Source organism: Myotis lucifugus, unplaced genomic scaffold (assembly GCF_000147115.1).
Source record: "Myotis lucifugus unplaced genomic scaffold, Myoluc2.0 scaffold_379, whole genome shotgun sequence".
Lineage (NCBI taxonomy): Eukaryota > Metazoa > Chordata > Mammalia > Chiroptera > Vespertilionidae > Myotis > Myotis lucifugus.
This window is the reverse complement of record NW_005871427.1, coordinates 546,890-573,720: the sequence shown is the minus strand read 5'-3', so window position 1 is coordinate 573,720 and position 26,831 is coordinate 546,890. Positions and strand designations below refer to the sequence as shown.

The 26,831-nt window shown below is 44.7% G+C and overlaps 1 pseudogene; it reads right to left on the bottom strand.

Annotated features, from left to right (window-relative positions):
• The window catches only part of LOC102419970, a 48,786-nt pseudogene extending 34,088 nt beyond the window's left edge, over nt 1-14,698 (bottom strand).
• Nucleotides 14,699-26,831: the final 12,133 nt, after the last annotated feature.

Sequence of the window (26,831 nt, the reverse complement as noted above, 5' to 3'; positions counted from 1 at the left end):
AATGAGGTGGGTCTCTGTAGACAGCAAATATATGGGTCATGATGTGCTGTGCTTTACTTTAACCATCAGCCACTCGATGTCTTTTGGTTGGAGCATTTAGTCCATTTACGTTTAAAGTTATAATTGAAAGGTACTTGTTTGTAGCCATTTCTTTTTTTGTGTGTGGCTGTTTTCTTTCTGTGCTTTTTTTTCTCTTCTTTTTACGCCAGTCCCTTTAGCATTTCTTGCATTGCTGGCTTGGTGGTGATAAACTCCCTTAGACTTTTTTTGTCTGTGAAGCATCTTATTTCCCCTTCAAATTTGAATGATAGCCTTGCTGGATAGAGTATTCTTGGATTCAGTCCTTTGCTTTGCATCACTTTGTAAATTTATGTCCATTCTTTTCTGGCCTGATGTGTTTCTGTTGAGAAATCATTTGATATCTATGGGAGATCCCTTGTATGTAACTTTCCGTCTCTCTCTTGCAGCCTGTAAGATTCTCTCTTTGTCCTGAACATTTGCCATGGTAATTATGATGTGTCTTGGTGTGGGTCTTTTCGGGTTCACCTTGTTTGGGACTCTCTGTGCTTGTGTGACTTTTTTCTTCCCCACCTCAGGGAAGTTTTCTGATATTATTTCTTCGAATAGGTTTTCTAATCCTTGTCCCTCTTTCTGTTGTTCTGGCACCCCTATTATTCGTATGTTGTTTCGTTTCATGTTGTCCCAAAACTCCCTTAGGCTTTCCTCCTGTCTTTTAATTTTTTTCTCCAACTGCAGTACAGTTTGGGTGTGTTTTGCTTCCTTGTTTTCTAATTCACTAATTCGGTCCTCTGCTTCTCCTAGTCTACTGTTGATGCTTTCAATGGTGTTTTTTATTGCAGCTATATTGCTCTTCATTTCTTGTTGGGTGTTACATAAGTTATTGATTTTTTCATCTGTTTCTTCTTGCTTCTTGCATAAGTAGTTGATTTTTTCATCTGTTTCTTCTTGCTTCTTGAATAAGTTGTTGACTTTTTCCTCAATCCGGTGTATGCACTCTAGGACCCTTATTCTGAATTCTTTTTCTGTCATGTTGCATGCCTCTGTATCACTTAGCTGCTTTTCTGGCGAGTCCTCCTTTTCTTTCCTTTAGGGGTTTCTTTGCCTACCCATGTTTGATCTCACCGACATATCTAGATGTTGAGTCGTTCAGTGGCTGCTCCCTGGGTGGCAGGTTCTCCTTGGGCTGTGGTTGCTGCTCAGACGATTGCGGTAGCAGCTGCTTCTCAGTTGGCAGCAGCTCCTCTGGTGTGTGCTGTTCACAGCTGCGGTGGCTCTTCTGGCTGGTGGGGGGAGACTTCACGTACAGCTGCTGTTCCTCAGACAGAGGGTGTGGTGATCAGGAGGCTGCTGTTGCTTGGATCGGTCTGGGAAATGCTCCTCTCTTACCAGCCCTGCATGATCTGGGAAACGCTCCTCTCTTAGGGGCACTGCATGATCTGGTCAGTTCCTCAGGGTGCCCCCTTTAGTCTCAGTTCTCCGCAATCTCAAAATCCAAATCTCAAATCTCCCGGCGCCAGCAAACCCGCGGAACTCCTTTCCCCAGTCAGGGGCTGTGTCTGTCCCAAGAGAGGCAGCTGTCTGCCACGTGGTCTCCCTCCGACCCTCTGGGCTCAGAGGTCTGGCAAACTTTCTTGCCCAGATCCCTGGTTGTTTACCTTTCCAGGGAAGCTCTGCCCTTCCCGGCTGCAAACCATCTCACCAGCTGAGTAAATTCACCAATTCGGGGTGGGTGTTATTAGTTTCAGCTGCTTACTCCGTTTGCTCCGGGACAAGACCTGGGACGTGTCTGCCTATATCGCCGCCATCTTGCTTGTCTCTTGCTTTTATTTCTTGTCTTTTCTTCTCTTAAAGCCATTATTTTTTCTGATGTAACTATATTGGGTTCTCTGCAATAGTCCATGAGCTTGCATATAAAATAGTATTCACAAGAAGCTGTAGACACAATAAGAAAATTTCATCATCAAGAATCACAAATGTCTCACCTGACTTTGCTTGGGAGGTAGTTCCTCACATCAAAGTAACATCATAAATTTAGGAAACTGAGAATGACTGTGTTTATCTTTATTTTTTTCACAATGGTAGGAATTATTTCTCTAAAATTAGACTAAAAATTTGGAAATTGTAGATACAATAAGATTTTGAGATTCAGAAATGATCTGAACAAATGTTAATCCCTTTTAAAACTGTTTGAAAGATGCATGAAAAGTTAAAGGTCTAACCTACTCATCGAGTACACTATTTCTTCTTATGCTTAGAAAGTTTAGGCCATTATGTGACCTAATTCCAATGTGCTTCATGACCTAATTCCAATGTGCTTCATGTGGTCCACTTTCCCTGACTTACATGCTGAGTGAGGTCAAGGGAAGAGATGCTGGAAGAGGGGATCCAGAATGACAAGGGCAGCCTAACCTCAGGCCCTACACTTATAGGAAAGGCTGCCCCGCATGCAAATTTCTCTTCAAGCTCCAGGGTAAACCCTCTCCTGGGCTGTGAAGGCTCACAGCTCTCTCCTCACACAGGGCTGAGGTCTCTGGGAAGGTAGAGCTGTGGTCTAGAAGAAGATGAGACTGCTGGGTCTTCTCCTGTGCCTGGTGACAGGCCCCCAAGGTGAGGGTCTCAGGGGTCATACAGGGGTCATGGGATGGGTGTGACTGCATGTGACTGACAGGGACTGATGCTCCTTCTCCCCAGGTGTCCTGTGCCAGGTGCAGCTGCAGGAGTCGGGCCCAGGACTGGTGAAGCCCTCAGAGACGCTCTCCCTCACCTGCACTGTCTCTGGATTCTCTCTATCAAGCCATGGTGTGCACTGGAACCGCCAGGCTCCAGGAAAGGGGCTGGAGTGGATCGGGGTTATATGGGCTGATGTAAGTAGAATCTATAACCCAACACTGAAATCCCGAGTCAGCATCACCAAGGACACGTCCAACAGCCAAGTTTACTTAACACTGAACAGCCTTGTAGCTGAGGACACAGCCAGGTACTACTGTGCGAGACACAGTGAGGGGAAGTCAGTGTGAGCCCAGACACAAACCTCCCTGAGGGAGGCAGTAGGGCTGGGCTGCAGGGGCCACTCAGGACACCAGGAGGCACTGATGACCCACAGCACAGAGAGCAGCCCCAGGAGCAGAGTCTGAGGGAGGAAGGATGAAAGGGCTTTCCTGTTGAGTACAGGGATTTCCTCTCAAGCTTTCAGCTGTGTTCTGGGAGGAGTCTTCCTTCTCATATTCTCACTTCAGACAACAATGAAGAAGGGATATTGTCTGTTTGCAGGTGACATGTTGACAGTGATGAGGACTCTCCTTCATGAAGTCTCATTCACAAAGTCTAAGGGACTTTTTTCAGTGTCTTTTCAACATTTTGCTGATGAGGGTGAACTCCGCAGGTGGGTTGCTGAGAATGAGCTATGTGCACAGCTCTGCATCCATGCCTCTGGGGTCACAGCTATTCTCAGTGTCTGACTCTCTGCGTGCCCTCCCTCTCCTGGTTCCAGGGAGATCACAGGGCCTTCCTTGTGCTTTGAGGCCTGAGAACACTCAGGGCTGGTGGACCTCACCCATCCTCTTTGGGTCCACATTGATCCCCAGAAGAGCTGTCAGTTCAGTCCTCCAAACACAGGGAGCCCCCACATCCGTCCACTGGAGGGGCCCCTGCTGTCCTGTAGGAAGCAGTGATAACCCCATGTATCTAGGTTTCAGACTCCTCTCCAGTGGAGACAGGGACAGGTGACCCTAAGGGTTGGGATATGCATCATCAAACTCCTCCTTCTACCTTTCCTCCTCGATCCAAGGTTTTCTAGCTTCACTATGGGTGAAATGTGCATCAGGAACATATTGGAAGCTGAGAAGCTGTCCATAGGACCTCTTGAATCCATACCATCCTCTTACTACTTGCCCAGGAAACACAGAGTCACATAGACACACAAAATCACACTCACAGTCACACCTACAGCCAGTTGTACACTTGTTTTTAAAAACACATGCATTTACACTTGAGCAGTGATACAAAACTATTCATGTAATTACACACTGCACATTATAAATTCTATGTCTGAAAATGTGGTCAAATTTCATTCTCTTGGATGCCATCTATAATAATAAAAGTGTAATATGCTAATTAGACTGGAAAGCTGAGTGATCTTCTGGGCATCAATCCGGACATCCTTCCTGACAAAGATGAGGTGGCAAGGGCAGAGGAAGAAGTGGTTAGGGGTGATTAGGCGGGCAGTTGAGCAGTTAGAGGAAATCAAACAGGCAGGCAGAGTAGTTAGGAGTGATCAGGCAGGCAAGAGAATGGTTAGGGGTGATCAGGCAGGTAGGTGATCAGTTAGGGACAATCAGGTAGGCAGAGTGGTTAGGGGTTATCAGGCAGGCAAGTGAGTGGTTACAGGTGTTCAGGCAGGTAGGGGCAATCAGGCAGGCAGGAGAGAAGTTAGGGGAGATCAGACAGGCAGGCAGGTGAGCAGTTAGGAGCCAGAGGTCCTGGATTGTGAGAGGGATATCTGACTGCCGGATTAAGCCCAATCCCACTGGCAGTCAGACATCCCCCAAGGGGTCTTAGATTATGAAAGGGTGAAGGCTGGGCTGAGGTACCTCCCCACCCTCCCGTTCACAAATTTCTTGCATTGGGCCTCTAGTATAAAATAAATATGTGATCTGGAAGCAACTATTATTTGAACACTGCCCACACCCTGTGAAGATCAACAGTTGTATTTCTCAGTTCACTTTGTAGGTGCTCAAATTAGGAATTTTATCCCAACTTTGCTAGATTGCTACAAATTTAAAAAAAAATAATTGATGGAATAGTGAAAACCTTCCAACAAAGAAAAGTCAAGGACCAAATGGACTCAAGAGTGAATTCCACTGGAATTTCAAATAAGAATTGTTAACTTTTTAATCATCTTTTCTTGAACTCTTCAAAGTACTAAAGAAAGAGGCAACACTTATAGCCCTAGCTGGTTTGTCTCAGTGGATGGAGCATCAGCCTGTGGACCAAAGTGTCCCAGGTTTGATTGTGGTCAAGGGCACCTATCTAGTTCACAGGCTCCTCCCTGGGTGAGGCCATGGTCAGGGTTTGAGCAGGAGGCAACCAATTGATGTGTCTCTCTCACATCAGTATTTCTCTCTGTCTTATCCTCTCTGTTCCACTCTCTCTAAAAATCAATGGGAAAATATCCTTGGGTGAGAATTGAAAAAAACAAAACAAACAAACAAAAAAAAGAGGCAACACTTCCAAACAAATTTATTGAGGTGACCATTACACTCATATCAAAATCAAATAAAACATACACAAAACAGGTAATTATCCCTGATGAACATACATGCAAAAACCCTCAACAATATACTAGGAATCTTAACAGCACACTGAAAGGATCATTTACCAAAATCAAGTCGATACTGTCCTAGCATGCAAGGATGGTTCAATATATGTAAATCAGGAACTGTGATACACCTCATCAAAAGAATGAAGGATAAATTATACCATCATATAAATAGATATGGAATAAAGTCTTTAAAATTGAAAACGCTTCAGAATTAAAATTCTTAGCAGATTAGGTGTAGAAGTGATGGGCTTCAATAGATTAAAGGCCACATTTGAGAAGAACACAAATGACATCATGCTACACAGAAAATTTCAAAGCTTTTTTTCTTACATCAGGACTAAGACCAGGGCTCCCCTGTGACTACTTCTATTCATCAAAACTACAAGTCCTTGTTAGAATAACTAGTCAAGAAAAAGAAATTTAAAGTGTCTATATCAGAGAGAAACAAGTTAAAATATTTCTCCTTATCTGTATGCAAGACATGACATGATCTTGTACATATAAAACCCTAAAAACTGGATGAGAAGCTAATAGAACTAGAATTCAGGAAAGATGTAAGATATGAAACCAACACACAAATGGCTTGTGCTCCTTCACCCTCTCAACAGAGTGCCTTCATGACTCTAGGAAATATGTGGGGCTGTTTCAGAAGAAAATAAGGAAAGAAAACTTGAACTGGCTACACAACTAGGAGATCACTACCTAATGCAACAAGAACCCTGGACATGTTGTCCTCAATCTTGGTTAATCCCCCATTCATGTTCCCAGGTAGCTTTCCCCCAAATGTGACCCCTATTCATGTGACCCCTATCATGTGGGGTCATGGGCCAGCAGTCCCAAGGGTCATATGCATACATCAGCTTTCCAATAACATGATTTTCATAACCTAAACTTAAATATTCCTGAATCACTACTGATATCTTCATCTAAACACAACTGGTCATGACAGAGATTCTTCTATATCCCAATGTATGAAACTGGATCTATAACAGAGTCTAGAGAATAAACACTACAAAGGAGGCAGTGCAGCTGCTACACATCCAGCACCAAACTTCCCTGAAGGAATAGAACCTGGGAGCTCTGTCTTTGTTTCTCTAGTTCATGCTGCTGGTTCCTAGGGACACACACAGATGCTCCACTCTCTCCCAGCAATTGGTCCACTGGCTCTAGGTACACACTCTGTTCTTAGGTTATCCTATGATCACTTTGTAGAAGAAATAGTGTCAGATGGAACTTCCATCTCATGAACATGAAGCTCTTGTACTTTTAATTCATCTCAGATTTGATAATTAATTTCTCTTGATTGTCATTACTGGTTTCTGTCAAAGGCATCTCTCATTTTCAATCCTTCACTTGTTCATTTTATGACAATTATCTCTCTGGTATCTTTGCACAGGTATCTTAAAGCAGCTGGATCCAATGCAGAAGGCAAAGACTCGGATGTGGGGATTTATTTTAACAGACATGAACCCTTGGACATGTCACACCCTGAGGCCACGCCCTTTATATCAATGTCCAACCCTAGAGCTCCCTAAATAGTAGGAGGACATGCAAATAGAGCTCCCTGTTCTCATAAAATCCAGCTCAGACCTGACCCTGCAGCTCTGGGACAGGAGCCCAACCTTTCGATCCCCAGGTATTTTGATTCCCTGATCAGGACTGAAAACAGACAACTCACCATGGGGTTTGGGATCAGCTGGGTTTTCCTTGTGGCTCTTTTGAGGGATAATATATGAAGAACAAGAGGCACTGATTATGTGAGTAGGCATGAGTGAGAGAAAAATGGATGTGTGAGAGTTTCCTGACCAGGATGTCTTTGTGTTTGCAGGTGTCAAGTTTGAGGTGCAGCTGGTGGAGTCTGGGAGGTGGGGAGTCTTGGTGAAGCCAGAGGGGTATCTGAGACTTTCTTGTGCAGCCTCTGAATTCACCTTCAATAATCACTGGATGCACTGGGTCCAAGAGGCTCCAGGGAAGGGGCTGGAGTAGGTGGCAGTTATATGGAGTGATGGAAGTCAGAAATACTATGCAGACTCTTTGAAGGGCTGCTACACCATCTCCAGAGACAATGCCAAGAACTCGCTGTTTCTGCAAATGAATACCTTGAGAGCCGAGGATATGGCCAGGTATTACCATGGAAGAGACACAGTGATGGGAAGTCAGTGTGAGCCTCAAACCTCCCTAAGGGAGATATGAGGGCTGGGCTGCAGAGTGCGTTCAAGACCCACCTATTTTGAGTTACAGCCACAAGAACAGTTGCAGGTGGTGTTTATGGCTGATTTCTCAGAGGGTCCTTGCCTTCCTCTCACTATAACAGTTTCTCCAAGAGTCTCTTTATACCCATGGTGCAGTGGCTACCACTGATGGCCTTGTATTTTAAAATATTTACTCTATTAGAAAAATTCTCACATGCAAACATGCGTTTATCACTTATGGAGGAAGAGAAATGCAGAGGGGTTCGTTAGCCTGCAGAAACCATCAGCACACAATCAAAGTCTGTCCATGAAGTGTGGACTTGGTTAACCTCCCTGCACTTCAGGAAGGCCCAGCAAATTCACTGGTGATTTCTTGAGCCCCATGTTTCTGACAGATGACACCTGTGTCTCTCAGTGATGGTCATGTCTTGGTGTCACATCAGAGCTCAGCCGTTGTCTGGGAGTCATGGACAGGTATGTCTTCAGCACAAACTATGGTGGATTTCAGAGAGCAGCGGCTGGGACCTGTTATGTGTGCTCCATGGAGATGGGGTAAGGGAGGTACATTCTCAGGACAAAGGCACTTTATGAATTCTATACAAGATAACATTCTTGTTTTATTTCATTCTCTTGGATGGCATATAAAATAAACATATGGTCTGAAACCAACTATTATTTCAACACTGACCATACCCTGTGAAGAGCAACAGTTGTCTTTCTCAGTCCACTTAGTAGGATCTCAAATTAGGAACCGGATTCCAAGTTGGCTCGATTGCAAAGACTTTGAAAAAATAATTGATGCAATAGTGAAAACCTTCTAATGAATAAAAGCCCACAAACAAATGGAATCAAGGGGAATTCCACCAAAAACTCAAAGAAGAATTCATAACTTTTTAATCAATCCTTCCTGAATTCTCCCAAGAATGAAAAGAGTCAACACTTCCAAAGAGATTTATTGAGGTGACCATTATACTGATACCAAAGTTAGGTAAGGACACACAAAAATTACAGGTAAGTATCCCTGATAAGCACAAATGCAAAAACCCTCAATAATATATGAGGACCCTTAACACCACATTGAAAGGATTATTTACCATGATCCAGTGAGATATTGAGCAAGAATGCAAGGATAGTTCAATGTTTGTAAACCAGTAAATGCACTACACTCATTCACAGAATGAAGGATAAAGTATACCATCATATAAACAGATATAGAAGAATAATCAACAGAAAACTTGCAGGAGAGAACCCTGATACCTGAAGACTGAAATTGGAGAGTGCATAGAGATTGGTAAAAGTTTGGAGGCACGAAATGGCTAGCTAGGCACCCACAGACAGCAACTGAATTCCCTAATCAAAAGCCCAGGTCTGGATGGCTTTACAGGGAAATTTTACCAGGCATTCAAAGAAGAACTAACACTTATACTCTTCAGAAAATCCAAGAGGAAAGAACACTTCCAAACTCTTTTTATGGGGCCAGCATTATCCTAATTCCAAAACCAGATAAAGACATTACAAAGAAAGAGAATTACAGGCCAATATCCCTTATGAACATAGATGCTAAAATCATCATCAAAATTCTAGCTAATCGCATCCAGCAATATATTACAAAGATCATACACCATGATCAAGTGGGTTTTATTTCAGGAATGCAAGGCTGGTACAATATTTGCAAATCAATAAATGCAATACATCACATAAACGAACTGAAAGACAAAAATCACATGACCATATCAATTGATGCAGAAAAAGCATTTGATAAAATCCAAAACCCTTTATCGATAAAAACTCTCAGCAAAGTGGGAAGAGAGGGATCATACCTCAACATAATAAAAGCCTTATATGGCATACCTACAGCCAACATCATACTCAATGGGCAAAAATTAAAACCATTTCCTCTAAGAACAGGAACAAGACAGGGATGCCCACTTCCACCACTCCTGTTCAACATAGTACTGGAAGTGCTAGCCATAGCAATCAGACAAGAAAAAGAAATAAAAGGTATCCAACTTGGAAAAGAAGAATTAAAACTGTCATTATTCACTGATGACATGATATTGCACATAGAAAACCCCAAAGACTCCATCAAGAAACTACTAGACTTAATAAAAGAATTCAGCATTGTAGCAGGATACAAAATTAATACCCAGAAATCTATGGCTTTTTATACACCAATAATGAACTCATAGAAAGAGAAACTAAAAAAAAATCCCATTTACCATTGCACCAAAAAAATTAAGCTACCTAGGAATAAACTTAACTAAGGAGGTAAAAAACCTGTACTCAGAAAACTACAGGAGGTGGGGAAAAAAAGAGATAGAAGAAAACATAAACAAAGGGAAGAATATACTGTGCTCATGGATTAGTAGCATCAACATCATTATAATGTCCATATTACCCAAAGTAATCTATAGATTCAATGCAATCCCCATTAAAATATGAATGGATTATTTCATAGACCTAGCACAAACTCACCAAAAACTCATATGGGATAAAAAAAAAAAAACAGACCCCGAATAGCCGCAGCAATCCTGAGAAAAAAGAACAAAGTTGGAGGGATAACAATATCAGATATCAAGCTGTAATACAAAGCCACTGTTCTGAAAACTGCCTGGTACTGGCACAAGAACAGAGATATAGACCAATAGAACAGAACAGAGAACCCAGAAATCGACCCAAGCCATTAAGCTCAATTAATATTTGACAAAGGAGGCAAGAGCATACAATGGAGTCAAGTTAGTCTCTTGAATAAATGATGTTGGGAAAATTGGACAGATACATGCAAAAAATGAAACTAGACCACCAACTTCCACCATACACAAAAATAAACTCAAAATGGATAAAAGACTTAACCCCTCTGGAGGTTGGTTGAACAAAGAAATCACCAGAAAACAAAATGCAGAATCTTTTTACCAACTCGTGTTTTTACCCCCAATATCTGTCTTCAGTAGCAATGGAATCTGCCACTGGCTTACCATCATGCTCATAGTACCAAGAGTAGGTGACACCAGACAGAGGCAAAGTGACCCAAAGCAGCTTGGTACACATGTACAGGCCGGTGACAAACAGACACACCAAGTGAACATGGACAGTTTATTCCATACATAACTGACATCTCTTTGAAGCACAGGAAAGGCCTTCAGGAAGTCAGATCTGCTTTAATGGAGCTAGGAAAGGAGAGTGGCTTGTGGTTTTATTTGTCGAGGTGGTGGCTGAGGGAGAGGATTTCTCCTTCCAGAGGCTTGGGTGGTTTCAATCTCCCAGTAACATCTAAAGACAAAGTCATGATTTTTTATTATATTTCTCCTGATTGGCAGATGGAGAAGAGGCAAGAATAAGCCATCAGTTGTCATCAGTCAAACAAAATAAAATAAGAGTATGGCAACATATTTTACTTAACACCTCTACAAAAATGAGCAAAAAGATTAGATAAAGTGTCATTATGTATGTTCAAAAACTAGGTCTACAGAAAATGAGAAGAATAAACATGAGTAAGCAAGTGATGATAATGATGGTGGCGGTTGTGGTGGTGCTGGTGATGGTGATGATAGACTTGGACAGAGATTGTGGTCTAAAGTCTTGATGGAAACATGTACTTTATCCAAGGTCATCAGTTTTTACTTTATTTTTGTTTATTTTTTAATATATATTTTTTATTTATTTCAGAGAGGAATGGGATAAGGAGAGAAAGATAGAAACATCAATGATGAAAGAGAGTAATTGATCAGCTGCCTCCTGCATGCCCCACACTAGGTACTGAGCCTGCAATCCAGGCATGTACCTTTGACCAGAATCAAAGCTGGGACCCTTCAGTACACAGGCTGATGCTCTTTCCACTGAGCCAAACTGGCTAGGGCCAATGTCATCAGTTTTTAGAAGGCCTTGTGTCAGCTTAGAGTTGGACCTTTGGGGGTTGAATTTTCCAATGACATCTAAAGAGGAGGCATCTGTTTTCTCTTTAGAGAAAGGCTCTATAAAAGTCATTGTGTAGAAAACCACCAGAAAATGAGAAGAATGATTAAAAGTAAGCAAACTGCGGGGGGGGGTGAGTGGGGGGAAGTAATCATCCAAGAACATTATATGCATATATGTATGGCCCATGGCCACAAACACTGGGACAGTGAAGGCCTGGGGCAGGGTGGGAGCGTGGAGGGGGGGAAGCAAATGGTGATGATGGTGATGATTAAGATAATGATGATGATGATGATGATGATGATGATGATTAAGATGATGGTTATGATGGACTAAGAGAGAGGTCTTGGTCCAAAGAAATTATGTCACAAATACAAACACACTGTCACCATGTCTCCTCCAGTGAGAGGTATCCACTCTTCCCTGCAACTATTGAGAGATTTCATAAATGGGACCCTAATGAATTATGCAGCTTGGGTGACCCAGGGGGAGACCATGTCAATAATGACCCCAAACATATCCAAGTGCAGATCCTCTGGACTTGGGGAGGTGATACATTCTAGAACAGAGACACTGTGAGAATGTGCATGTAGGAAACAGGGATCCACTTCGCACCAGTTTTCAGTGATACATTCCTTATTCTTCCTCCGGTTGTGAGGGTTGGTTCTCCTTGGTGTGTTCATTACTGGTGATTTTCAAAGGCATCTCAGTAATATTATCACCTCCATTTTCTTTTTTTAAAAATTGTTCAAATGTTATTTTGCTGCACAGTATGAGAAATGGACTTTTAAAACAACTGAATTATATTGAAAATGAACAGCAAATAAATGAGACCCATGTTAAGTAAAAATTCAGCTAAATGTCTCAACTTAAGGATATAAGAAGCACACATAAATTTGGATTCCACAGTCTTCTTTAAGAAGTCGAAGTCCTTCAAAAAACATTGCTATGAACTGGTCCAGAGCATAACAGCATATAGGAAAGCCTAACAAGGGGGGTGATCTGTAGCTGGACATTTGTAAACAGGGATCTGAAGTCCTGCCAAGAAGAAGTGAATGTTCTATCAGAAGCACAGCATGACTTGCAAGCGAGTCACACTGGGTCAAGATTGCACACAATCTTGAGTTCCAGGAACATTTACCTCCCTGAGAAAGACTAAGATTAAATAATCGTGGGTGTAGAGCAGAAAGGGAGGGCACAGCTGCAAGTTGTCTTCAATATGCTATTGTAATAATATAGAACAAAACAAGATTTAGTTGATTAGCTGCTGACGCATTAACCTTGTACCAAACCCCAATAAAAGCAATGGTGAGAGTGCAGAGTTTGCTACATGCCTGAACGAGCTGCTCGTCTTACCTCTGCATCTTCGGTTCATTAAACATCCCTCAACAGTGATCAGGACACCTTTCCTTGGTGCTGCTTTGATGATGTTATTCACACGCAGAATCACCTCTGCTGCTTCAGCTGCATTCAGTAGAACCTGCACTTCACTTGGAAACTTCCTGTGATGCCCAGCACTGCCATCACCAATAGCACCTTCCTTCATATCCAGTCCAGCAGTTGTATTGCCTTCATGATGGGCAGCTCAGGCCTGTGCTACCAGATCTGCACTGTCATAGATGGCATTGTCAGGTGTAACAATAAGCAATATTCTCAGTGCTTGAGCTAAGAATCCATTTCTACAGCTTCTTTACCTGGTGTTTATTGGCAGCTGAGCCATCAGCAGCTCAGAACAGCCTCCTCCATAAACTATTCTAGAAGCCTTCACAGTGTGTGCAAGAACACAAAGGGCATCATGCAAAGATCTTTCTGCTTCATCTAAAATGTGCTGAGTGGCACCATCAAGAACAATAGTGTAAGCTTCACCAAGGGCTACCCCAGAAACATGAATGAGCGTGTCTTCTCCAATCATGACTTATTCAATGAGCTTGCAACTTCCTAGCTTCACTAGTTCTGGGTGGTCAAAGGTAGAGGCAATTTCACTACCTATGACAAGAGCCAGGAATTCTACATATTCAATAGCATAACTCCAGCAGCACCAAAAATCTGCTCAGGGTAATTATAAATTTATTAGAGGCCCAGTGCACGAATTCTTGCACAGGTGGGGTCTGGCTGGCCCATCCCCAATCAGGGTGGATCAGAGCTGAGCTTGCTGGGGTGAGGGGCCGCAGAAGGTTGGCCAGCCAACCCCACCCCTGATAGGGGTGTGGGGGCCAATTGGGGTGGTGGGGGCCTATCTGGAGCAGGGTCAGCCAGGGAGAGAGGCCACAGAAGTTTGGCTGACTGGCTCCGCCCCCTATTGGTGGTGCAACATGGGGCGGGGCCAGCTGGGGGGAGGGGCTCCACCTCTGATCCAGCCAGTTCCCAGGCCAGATCGCAGGCCACAGTGGGCATCATAGCAACCAGTCGTTCTCTCGGTTCTGGTTATTACAGCGTTCTAGTTGTTGGCTTTATATATATATATAGATTGCCCGTTAATAAACCAATTATAAATTAATTGTCTGTTAATAAAGCAATTTATCCCATGCTTAAGAATACATTCAACTTTCTTCTTCACTATTTTTTTGTTTTCTGCTTGATCTATTTCAGCAACCTTTGCTATAGAATCAACTCTTGCATGGAACCGAATATCTTGATTTTGTCTGTATCCATACCAGTATTTTTAATAATAATTTTAGAATTATCAATTCCTTTTGGTTGATTTACTCCTATTTTTTAATCCAACAGAAAGACTTCATCTAAATAAGAATCCACCAGACTTCCTCATAACTTCTTGATGACATGAATTGCCTCCAGATTACCAGAGCACTTCAATCTGAGAAAAGTTTCTACAGCTAACTTAATAAAGTGATCTTTGTGATGAGTAAGGTGTTTTGAGGATAATGTTGTTCCTGCCATGCTCATTAAATCTTGGTAGAATTTATCTTCATTAGAACCATGATCAACTGCCGAATTGAAGAGAGCCTGTTTTGCTGCCTTTGTGGCTTCTCTCCAACCCACAATAATGGTCTGATGATAAAACCTTTTGAAATGAAATACCCTGCTTCCCTTAGTCATTCTGCTGCTAAAACAGTAACAGAGGTAGTGCCATCTCCAACTTTATCATCCTGGACCCTTGACATAACAACTAACACTTTAGATGCTGAATTATCAACACCAATGCTTTTAGAATAGTTGCACCAACACTGGCCACCATAAGAGAGGCATCTCATTCACTGCTTCCCAGAATTGTGTCCATACCCTTGGGTCCCAAGGTGCTCTAGACCAAGACTCCAATTGAGATGGACCAATAAAGGAAGAGAGATTAGCTGTTTCTGCTGTCTTCATCAGCGCCAGCCTGGAAGATGTTGACAAGTGCCAGGGAAAGGGATGCTGTGGTTTTGAAGAGGTGGCCACTCACACTTCTCTCTCTCAGCTCAAGGCCTGAGTCCCAGGGGAGAGAAGACAGATGTGAGGCCACACGCGCTGCACAGGGAGTGGGGGGAGTCAGCCACTCACATTGGAAAGTCTGACCTCTATTTTCTTATGTAACCACATCTGATTTTTCCCACAAGGTCTACCACTATCACTCCAATGTGATCAGTGTCCCTCCACAGTTGCTAATTTCCACAGTGTCACACTCCTTTCCCCAGTAGACTCACTCTTTCCTTCCTGGGAATGAGATCACCTGAGTAACCCATGCAAACCCCCATATATATAGGCACACCTGGTATATTTTCTTCACTGTGATAAACGGTGTGTACCAGTCTCCATCCAGGCAAACCTTTTCCCTCTGGCCAGGTCGGCCCCGGGTACATCTGTAAACATCAGGGACTGGGGACCCTGATGAGAACAGCCTCAGCTGCTCTGGATGTCAGGTTCTCTTCCCTCCATGGTCCTGGGAGAAGTCAGCCCCCATGTCCAGGTGCTCACCCAAGGGCCAGCATGTTCTCCTTGAGCTTCTCCTGGGGGCTCTTCAAGGACCTGCATCCAGGAGTTAGAGTTTATGACTTAATCATCCAACAAGATTATTGACCACCCAGGTGGTAAGACTTTGCACTCAAGAATTTGTTCATGGAAAAATGGAGGAAATAACCTTTGAGAAGCTAAAAGCAAAGAATGAAAATCTCCCCCTGCAGAGGTGGGCCTACTTCTTCCTGTCCCAGAGCAAGGAGGGCTGTGCTGTCCTCTCCACTGTGACTTACTCATATGATCTTGGGCACAATCCTAGAATTCACAGGCATGGGGTGTCAGGGGCTGTATTTAAAAGGCCCAGTTCCTGGGCAGGGAACTGTCCTCTGTCCATGGTGACTCTGTGCCCTGTGCTCACCACTCCCTGCAGCTCCACTGCCAACAGTCACGGGGGGTCCCCACAAATATCAGAAAACATGTTACTGAGCTAAACAGACACTGATGCTGAGTGTGCACACCAGGCCGGGTGACAGCACCTCCCACGTGCAAGCTGAGGGCCTGGCACTAGAGGCCTGGGCTGTGGAGGCTTATGTTCCTCAGGTTCTCCCCCGAGGCGGCCACATGAGGCCCAGGGCATCCTTGCAGAGAACCACCTGCGTGCAAGTAGCAGGACTGGGGCTGCCACTTTTTCAAAAATGCCAGGGGAGGCTTCCGCATGGCAGACATGCCTGCCTAGTCTCAGGAAGCTGGTTCAGATACATGTCCTCAGACTCTGAGGCTCAGAACAACCACTAGGGGGGCACTGTCATCTCCACAATCCTGTCCCAGGATGTCTCCTGAGGGGTTTTATGTGCAACCTGCACTGGAGAACCTTAAAAATCCCACTTTCTGTCCCGATGAAATGTGTCTCTCACTATTCACAGATAAGCTTCTAGAATGTGCAGACCATCCGTGTGCCCCTGAATCCTGGCCCAGGCACCCTGTTCCACCAGCCCTTCCCATGTGACCACAGGGAGGGAGGAGCCCCCTGGCAGTTTAGACAGGTCCTCAGGGAAAGACACTCAAATGCAGTGCCTCCCCTGCTTATGAAATCTGCCAGGCTGTGTTCCTACAGACCCTGGAGAGGAGCCATCCTGTGTGAGCCCCTCAGTGCCCACATCATGAGTTCTGCACTCATCTGGGCTGCCCTCTCTTCGCTGTCAAAGGTGGATGCCTGTGCATCAGGCTCATGGGGACTGGGTGACACAGTAGTTCTCAGTCTGCTTCTCTGTTTGCAGGTGGCCTGTGCCAAGTTCAGCTGGTGGAGGCTGGGGGAGGCGTAGTGCCACCCGGAGGGTCTCAGCGCCTCTCCTGCAGAGCCTCTGGATTCACCTTTACTAACTACAGCATGAACTGGGTCCGCCAGGCTCCAGGGAAGGGGCTGCAGTGGGTGGCAGAAGTGAGTTACCCAACTGGAAAGGGTCAGTGGTATGCTCCAGCAGTTCAAGGAAGATTCACAATCTCCAGGGACAACCCTATGAGCACAGTCTCTCTTAAAATGACCAAGCTGACATCTGAGGATACAGCCTTGTATTACTGTACAAGACACAGTGAGGGGAAGTCAGTGTGAGCCCAGACACAAACCTTCCTGCAGGAGTGGCTGTGACCACTAGGGAGCGCTCAGGACACGTTGAGCACAGTGCACATCCCAGGTGCAGGTTTAGATTTTTCTGAAGGTCTGGTTTCCTGTCAGGTGTGGGGTTGCCTCTTCACTATCTGAATCACAGAGATTTATTGTAGGTGGAGGAAAACTTTGTCACACCCACAAAAGGCAGAGTCAAATGACTTTGCTTACTCTTGTCCCTAAATGTGAATTAATCATGAACTCTTCTGACCCAGGTCCCCTAAATCTATCAAGAGGCTCTAATGACTCAACAGTGCCGTTCACCTGAATGCTGGACACCTTACACCACAAGTATGCGGACCCAAAGCTACAGAAGAAGGACCCTCATTGGTGACAGTTATTGTCTTGTCATCATGTCATAGCACCAATGACAACAGACAGAGGCAGAGGGAGCCACAGCAGCCTGGCACGGATGTGCTGGCTGATGATATATACACACATCAAGGGGCCATGGAATGTTTATTATGCTCATAGTTGAAATCCAGGGAAGCTCAGGAAAGGCCCTTGAGGAAGACAGACCTGCTTTGATGGAGCCAGGAAAGGAGACTGGCCCAGGGCTTTTATTTTGGAGAGGTGGTGGGGATGAGGAGGAATTCTGCTTCCAGCGGGTGGTTTCAATTTCATAATACATCTAAAGAGAAAACTATGATTTCTTATCCAATTTCCCATGTAAGGGGCAAATGGAAATGAGGCAGCTATAAGCCATCAGTTGTTAGAAGTCAAACAAAAAAGAAAATAGGGTATGGCTATGCATTTTACTTAAGAACTATACAAAATGAGGAAAATTGAGATAAATAGCCTTTGTGTGTGTACAAAACCAGGTCTAAAGAAAATGAGAAGAATAATTATAAGTAAGCAAATGACAATGAAAACGGTGATGATGATGATGATAATGATGATAATGGTGGTGGTGGTGATGGTGATGATAATGACAATAGATTTGGAAAGGAATCTTGGTCCAATGTCTTGGTGGGAATCTGTACTTTCCAACCAATCTATCATCGGCTTTTTCAAAGGCCTGTGTCAACTTACTGTTGAGCCATCGGGGTCTCAATCTCCAATGATATCTGAAGAGTAGATGCCTGCTTTCTTTTCTGATAAAAAGGAATTGTGTGTGCACAACCACCATGTCTATAGAAAATGAGAAGAATGATTATAAGGAAGCAAACTGTGATGATGATGATGATGATTATGATGATGATAATGATGACGATGATGAAGATGATGGGCTGAGACTGTGCCAGGACTGACCAGAAGATCCAGAGTGATAGATGAATGGATTACTCTGACACATTTTTGTGAAAGAAAAAGCTAAGGGGCTGCTTGGCCGAAGGCACCTAAACAGCCCCAATTGTCTGCCTCCTTAGGCTTTTACTGTAACAACAGCCTGAACTAAAATTAACCTCTAGACACAATCAGCAGGGTAAGTATCCTTGAGAAAGCACATGCATCTACAAGGTCTGGTCTTAAAGACTAAACATAGAGATTCCAGTAAAACACCTGGGGGCTCGGACTTGTTTGTAAAAGTCAAGGCAGGGGCTGCTGCCTTTGGCAAAGTCCTCCTTGAGGCCCCTGACATTTTGGAGAATCCTCCTTACAGACTTTCCAAACAAGTCCCATGCTTCCCCACAAAACAGGAGACCAGGTCTAATGGAATGATGGCTCCTCATACAGAGACACCATCACCATGGAACCTCCAGTGAGGAATGTCCACTCTTCCCTATAAGAGTGGACAGATTTATAATGGGCCCCCAATGAATTATTCAGCTTTGTTGATTCATGGTGAGGCCATGTGAGTAATGACCCCAAAGTGTCCAAGTCCTAATTCCCAGGACTGGGAAGGTGTTACCTTCTAGAACAGAGACACTATGAGAATGTGCATGTAGGAAACAGGGTCCCTGCAGGAAGCCATTTCATCCTTGCTGCTTGACACAGTCGCTGCAGGGAAGAAACATCTGCACAGCATATGTTTCAAGGGACCTGGCATACTGTTCTTAATATGTTTGCTCCCCCTCTTAGCGCTATGTGTTTTGATCAGGGCCACCTCCCCAAGAAAGGTTGTTTCTCCAGATGGGGATGTTTCCCTGGAGTTGGGTATTGACAGGACTGGGGAGGGGAATGAATCAGTAAAACCCCCTAGTGTTACAGAAATACCATATACTACTTATGAAGAACCTGGACTAAGACTGTTGGCAATAAATTTGGGACTTGTTGGGCCCACATCCCCAGGGGTCTGCCCACCAGGGAAAGCACCAAAGCCTATAGCACTGGAGACCCACCAACACAGGGCAGTCCCTGGGAAGGCAAGCAGCGGGGCTGGGAGGACATAACCTTTACTGGGTAGGATAATCTCCTTCAGTCACTTCCTTGTAGCTTATCAGTAGAGCAGTAGAATAGTGACCTTGGAATAGCCCTTATAATGGAACACAGAGATTAACCTAGACAAGATTAAAATCACCAGAACTAGATAGAGACAGAATTTTTGGCAAAGATCCGATAAGAAACTATGGACATGCAACCAGGAACTGTAGAAGGCCAAGGGAGGACCCAAAACATACCATTATGTCATGCTTATAATTACAGTGGTGACAGGAAAATAAAGGAGAGAAAAAGAGAGAACCTGGCTATGCTGATCAACTGAAAGCTGTCTCAGTGTCATTCCTTCATCGCTGACTCCATCCACACCTTTGGGAACCCCTGTACCTGCTGGGGCTGGACCCCAACAGATCCCCTTCCCACCAGTCTGCAGTGACACATTTCTTATTTTTCTTTTTTTAAAAATATATTTTATTGATTTTTCACAGAGGGGAAGGGAGGGGGACAGAGAGTTAGAAACATCAATGAGAGAGAAACATTGATCAGCTGCCTCCTACATACCTCTGACTGGGGATGTGCCTGGAACCAAGGTACATGCCCTTGGCCGGAATCGAACCTAGGACCTTTCAGTCTGCAGGCCGACTCTCTAACCACTATGCCAAACCGGTTAGGGCTCTTTATTTTTCTTGATCCCTGCCTGCATGGTCTTTAACATTCCTACTTCTCACAAACTCCTGTTCTTCATTATTCAGGTATTTCTTATGATGATACAAGCTGTCTCTCTATAATGCCCTGCAATTTCTTCTGGGCCTTCACTGGAGGAGGCTTTAAACCCACATGTCCAGTAACTCTCTGTCCATGAATATCAGTCATGTCTTTCATGTGACTAGAAACAAGTCCAGCTTCCTCCCCTCACCCACTTCCATAGTCACAGCCAGATTTTTGGGTAGTTTCCCACCAGTGCTCCCCTCTAGTATCAGAACCTGCTCCAGTCCCTGTGGCTCCTGTAGCCAATCCACATGGACAGTGGAGGCTCAGCATTTTCCAGGGAGTTCTTGGTAAAATCACAATGAGCATCCCCAGGGACAGGGCAGAGGAAGGTTGGGGGTGAGGATTTCCTGTCAGAATTAAAGTTCCCTTTCCTGTAAGAAAATGTGTGCTAGGAATTCTTCAATGTCCATCTCTCTGAACCCCAACATCACTGATAACACTAGACTGAGAAAACAGGTCAATCTCCTTCTACCAGCATTTCAACATATGAATGTTTCAGGGCTGTACACACACATGATCACTATTTTCATGTCTTGTGTTTTTTCCATTTAAAACCAAAATTATTTCTGATGTAACTAGTTTGGGGTCTCTGCAAACAGAAGATTGTGCACAGGAAGCTATAGACACAATTATAAATTTGCAGCATCAAGATTCAGGACTGTCCTACCTGCCTGGGATTGGGAAGTAGTTTATCAGATCAAAGTAACGTGGTAAATCTACACTAATAAAAGACCAACATGCAAATTGACCATACCTTTGCTACATCTTAAGCCACACCCACCAGCCAATCAGAGCGACTATATGCGAACTAACCCAACCAAGGTGGTGGCCAGCAGCCATGGACCTGGAGCAAGCAGGAGGCTTGGTTGCCCCAATGATGGAGGAAGCCAAGCTTCCTGACCGAAATGGCTCTGAGCTCCACTCAAAGCAACAAAGTTTCAATTATATAAGATAAATAAACCCCAGATACCTGCTTTCAGCCAGCCATGGCCACAGAGCTGGAGCCTTGGGTTGCCCCTGGCGATGGAGGAAGCCAAGCCCTGGCCGGCTCTGAGCTCCACACCAGGCTACAAAGTTTCAATTATAGAAGGTAAATAATTCCCCCTCCCCCCAAAAAAAAAGAAAAAATGGAAAGGCTGGGAGCTTCCGTCATCAGGTAGGCTTGGCCAGCCTGAAAACGGCCCTCAACCCCTCACCCAGGCTGGCCAAACCTCCATGGGGTGAGGGTCCCCACTTGGGGGGTGGGGGGCTTGACCAGCCTGCAAACAGCCATCATTCCCTCACCCAGGCTGGCCAGGCACCCCAGTGGGACCCACACCCTGATCCGGGCACCCTTCAGGGCAAACCAGCCAGCCCCCTCCCATGCACCAGGCCTCTATCCTATATAATAAAAGGGTAATATGCGAACTGACCCTAACAGCAGAACGACTGGGGAGGACTGGTCACTATGACACACACTGACCACCAGGGAGCAGATGCTCAATGCAGGAGCTGCCCCCTGGTGGTCAGTGTGCTCCCACAGGAGGAGCTCTGCTCAGCTACAAGCCAGGCTAATGGTTGCCAGCACAGCGGTGGTGGTGGGAGCCTCTCCCACCTCCTCAGCAGCACTAAGGATGTCAGACTGCAGCTTAGGCCTGTTCCACGCTGGCAAGTGGACATCCCCCGAGGGCTCCCATGCTGTCAGAGGGATGTCTGATTTCCAGCTTAGGCCCAATCCCCTGGGGAGCGGGTGGTCATCCCCTGAGGGGTCCCAGACTGTGAGAAGGCACAGACCGGGCTGAGGGACCCCCCTCTCCCGAGTGCACAAATTTTTGTGCACTGGGCCTCCAGTTAAGACATAAAATATTAAAAATGTCTGTTCTTTTTATTTTTTGCACCAGGATAGAAAGTGTTTGTATAGCATGAAACTTAAAAATTTATAAATTGTGGCTACACTAGGGTTCTGAGATTCAGAATTGGTCAAAACAAAGGCTAATCACTTTTGCAACTGTTTGAAAGATGCATGAGAAGGTAAAAGTGTAACCTGTTCATCTAGTTCTTGTTTCCTCTTATGCTCAGAAAGGTGAGCCTGTGCTTTGAACTGAATCCAATGAGTCTCATAACTCATGTGGTCCCCTGTCCCTGACTTACATGCTGAGTGAGATCAAGGGAAGAGATGCCTCCACACAGGCCCCAGAAATACCAGAGTATCCTGAGCCTCAGGCCCTACACTTATAAGAATAGGGCTGCTTCACATGCAAATATTTCTTCATATGCAAATATTTCTTCAAACTCCAGGGTAAATCCTTTCCTGGGTTGTGCAGGCTCACAGCTCTCCCTCACACAGGGTTGATCTCCCTGGGAAGGCAGAGCTGTGGTTTAGAAGAAGATGAGGCTGCTGGGTCTTCTCCTGTGCCTGGTTACAGGCCCCCAAGGTGAGGGTCTCAGGGGTCAGACAGGGGTCATGGGATGTCCGTGACTGCAGGTGACTTAAATGACTGATGCTCCTTGTCCCCATGTTTCCTGTCCCAGGTGCAGCTGCAGGTGTCAGGCCCAGGACTGGTGAAGCCCTCACAGACCCTCTCCCTCACCTGCACTGTCTCTGGATTCTCCCTAACGAGCTATGGTGTGCACTGGACCCGCCGGGCTCCTGGAAAGGGCCTGGAGTGGATTGGGGTTATAGGGAGTGCTGGAGATGCATACTATAATTCAACACTGAAATCCCGCCTCAGCATCACCAGGGACACATACAAGAGCCAAGTTTACTTAACACTGAACAGCATGAGAGCTGAGGACACGGCCGTGTATTTCTGTGCAAAAGACACAGACAGTGAGGGGAAGTCAGTGTGAGCCCAAACAAACCTCCCTGAGAGAGACAGCAGGGCTGGGCTGCAGGGGGCACTCAGGACACGAGGGGGAGCTCAGGACCCACAGATTCTGTGTTGTGGCCCCAGAAGCAGTTGCAGGTGGTGTTTATGGCTGTTCCCTCTGAGGACCCTGGGCTTCCTCTCCATATAACAGTTTCTCCCAGATTCTCTCTAGACCTATGGTCCTGTAACTACCACTGGTGGCTTTGTACTATAACAGTTTTATTAAATTAATACAGACTTTCTCACATGCACCACAGGAGGCATTTTTCATTTGGAGGAAGAAAAATGCAGAGGGGTTGGTGAGCCTGTGGAAACCATCAGCACACATCAAACTCTGTGACAATGAAATGTGGAACTTGTGTGAACCTCCCTGCATTCCAGGAAGGCCAGCAAGTCTGTTGGAGATGTCATCAGCCAGAACGTTCCTTCAGATGATGCCTGAGTCACCCAGCAATGGCCCTGCCTTAGTGTCACCGCTGAGCTCAGCCGTGGTCTGGGAGTTGTTCTCAGCTGTGTCTCCAGCCAAATCCATGGTGGATTTCAGGGAGCATCAGCTGGGACCTGTTCCTTGTGATCCTGATGTTGTAGGGAAGGACGGTGCATTCTCAGGACAACACACTTTATGAATTCTAAACAAGATAACATGGTTTTATTTCATTTTCTTGGGTGGCACATGAAATAAATATGTGATCTGCAAACAACTGCAATTTCCACACTGACCCAAATGCACTGTCCCTTAGTTCTGTGAGGTGTCCTGATGGCTGAGTGTAGCCTCTCACAGGAGGAATTGTTAAATGTGGTGAGACGACTTATCCCTTTTTCCATTGTTTTCTCTCCATGCACAGAAATCTTCAGGGGATTAACTTTGTAAGATTCTTCAAAAAATCCCTTTCTTCTTCAAAGTTGAAAGCAGACATGTGTTTGACTGCTGATTCTCAGGTAGGACCTGGTCTTGCCCACCACAGAGCCAGCAGAGAGCAGCCCAGGGCTTCAGTTTATAGAGGCCATTCTTACCCTGGTTGGGGACTTCGAGGTGCTCCCCTGTCAGTTTATGTTGCTCAGAACTACCTGTGGGAGGCAGAATTAGGATTCTGGTTAGGCTATCACTGCTCAGCTCACCGTATGTGCAAGTGCTGCCTACTCCCTGTGAAGTTCAACAGTTGTGTTTATCAGTCCTCTTATTTGTTGTTTCAATTAGAAATTTTCCCCTAAATTTGCAGATGGGTATACATTTAAAAAATAATTGAAGTAATAACCAAAGCCTCTCAGCAAAGGAAAGTGCATCCCACATGTATTCAAGGGGGAATTCCATTAAAATTTCAAAGAAAAAAACAGCATCTTCTCAATCAGTTCTTCTCAAACACTTCCAAGAATTGCAAAACAGGGTTAACTTCCAAACTCTTTTATTGAGGTGACCACTACATTCATACCAAGGCAAAATAAGTACACAAAGAAAAATGACAGGTCATATCCTTGATGAACATAAATGCAAAAATCCTCAACAATCCTATATAAGTAATAATATCCTAATATGTAAATCAACCAAATGGCAGAATGAATGGTGGCTATGACACACACTGGCCACCAGGGGGCAGACACTGGGCTAAGGAACCCCCGCCCCCCACCCAAGTGTAGCAATGTCGTGCATTGGGCCTCTAGTATAAGATAAAACTTAACAACATCTTGAAAAGATTATTTACCATCATTAAGTGGTATATTGTCCTAGAATGCAAGGATAGTTCAACCTTTATAAATCAGTAAACTGGATACACCCATCCACAGAATAAAGAAGAAAACTGTATTGTCATAAAAAAGATGTAAAAGTGCCATTGAAAATGTTAAAACACATTTATGATAAAAATTCTCAATACATTTAGTATGGAAGTGGTGTACCTCAACATAATACATGTTGCATTTCAATAGAAAACTGGTAACATTATGCTACGTAGAAAAAATTTCAACATAATTCTTCTAACATCAGGACCAAGACCAAGGCACCCCAGTGACTACTTCTCTTGAACAAAACTGGAAATCCTTGTCAGAGTAATGTGGTAAGAAAAAGAAATAAAAAGCCTGTAAATCAGAAAGGAGCCAAGAAATAGTCTCTCTTTATCTCTATGGCAGTGGTTCTCAACCTTATGGCCCTTTAAATATAGTTCCTCATGTTGTGACCCAACCATAAAATTATTTTCGTTGTTACTTCATAACTGTAATGTTGCTACTGTTATGAATCGTCATGTAAATATCTGATATGCAGGATGGTCTTAAGCGACCCCTGTGAAAGGGTCATTCGACTGCCAAAGGGGTCGCGACCCACAGGTTGAGAACCGCTGATCTATGGCTATGACACGATCTTAGATATAATAAACCCTGAAGACTTCACAAGAAAATTGATAGAACTAGAAAGGTAACTCTGGAAACATGCAAGGTACAAAACCATCACACAAATGGCTTGTGCCCCTGCACACTCTCAACAAAGTGTCTTCATGACTCTAGGAAATATGGGGGGGGGGGTTTCAGAGGAAAGTGAGGAAAGGAAACTTGAATGGGCTTAACCACAGGGAGATGCCAACCTAATGAAACAAAAACCCTGGATGTGTGAGTCCATCATGTTCCCAGGGAGCTTCCCCCCGCCCCCCGCCCCATGTGGCACTGAGTCAGGTGCAGGTTCCAGTTGATCCTCCCCCCATCATTTGGGGACACAGTGACAGTGGTCCCAAGGGTCACATGCAGATGTCAGGTTTCCAATAACAAGATTTTCATAACCTAAACTTAATTATTCCTACATTATAATCCACATTGTCATAAAAATATCTTAGTTTTGATTGAGTTTTATCTATATCCCCAATGTTTGAAACTGGCTTTACTGTTTCTATAGTTCATGCTTCTGTTTCCCAATGATCCACACAGAGCCTCCAATCTCCCCCAACAGTTGGTCCACCGTCTCAAGGTTCACAGGCTGTTCTTAGTTCATCCTGTGATCACTTTATGTAAAATAAGGCATCAGGTGGAACTTCTGTTTCCTGAACATGACACTTTAGCACTTTAATCTCCCTCTAGTTGTGACGGTTGATCACCTCACTGTGTTACTACAGGTAAACTTCCAAGGTATCGTATTTACGTCTTTGCCTTTTCTCCTATTTTTCTATTACAATAATTTTCATGCTGGATTAGTATGGCATCTTATCCAGCCAGGCATTACTGATCCCTCACTAGAAATGCCCCCTTGTCCAGGAGATGATTCAGGGAAGCAGTTGGGTTCAATTGGGAGGAGCAGAGACCCAGGTACCAGAGCTAATGCTCATCAGCTATGAGTGCCCTTGGACACACCACACTCTGCAATGACATCCTTTATGTCAGTGTCCAACCCCAGAGCTCCCTATATAGTAGGAGGCCATGCCAATAGGCCCCCCTCTGCTCATGAATTACAACCCAGCCCTGGGATCCCCAGGTGTTCCCATTCCCTGATTAGGAAGGAACACAGACCACTCATCCTGGGGTTTGGATCAGCTGGGTTTTCCTTGCTCAGAACCAGCAGGGGATATTCAGGCCCAGAATCAGGGCAAGTAGCTGGGAACAGGAGCCACGAGGGGCAGAGGACCATCTTCCCCTTGTTTTGGGGGTTTCCTTTCTCTCCTGGCTGTTCAGTGGCCCAGGGACACACTCCCCTTGTCAGCTGTGCTTTAAGTGCCCACATTCTCCCTGAGGACAACGATGGTGCGAACACCATTCTCTTTTCTTAGATGAGCTCTTTCCCATTTCAGGGACCATTCTCTCAGTCGGTTCCCTTCTCTCAGACACATTGAGTACACAGGACACCTCTCCATCCCTGGGAGAGGGATGTGGGTTTCACAAAAAGAACATCAGGGAAGTCACACCCTGTGTCTGAGCTCACT